The following is a 314-nucleotide window of genomic DNA, read 5'->3' on the forward strand; positions in this document are numbered from 1 at the left end:
ATGGATCCTAATGGATGGAGGACTCCATATAGACCTGGAAATGGGAACTGATGGATCCTAATGGATGGATGACTCCATATGGACATGGAAATGGGAACTGATGGATCCTAATGGATGGAGGACTCCATATAGACCTGGAAATGGGAACTGATGGATCCTGATGGGTCAGTGTCCCCAGACAGCTCCAGAAATGGGAACTGCTGGATCCCAATGGGTCGCTGTCCCCAGACAGACCCCAGAAATGGGAACTGCTGGATCCCAGTGGGTCAACGTCTCCAAACAGCCCCCAACAACGGGAAGTGACGGATCCCAGC

Source organism: Lagopus leucura, unplaced genomic scaffold (genome assembly GCF_019238085.1).
Source record: "Lagopus leucura isolate 7727_CA_CO unplaced genomic scaffold, USGS_WTPT01 34789-0_obj-0_obj, whole genome shotgun sequence".
NCBI classification, from domain to species: Eukaryota; Metazoa; Chordata; class Aves; order Galliformes; family Phasianidae; genus Lagopus; species Lagopus leucura.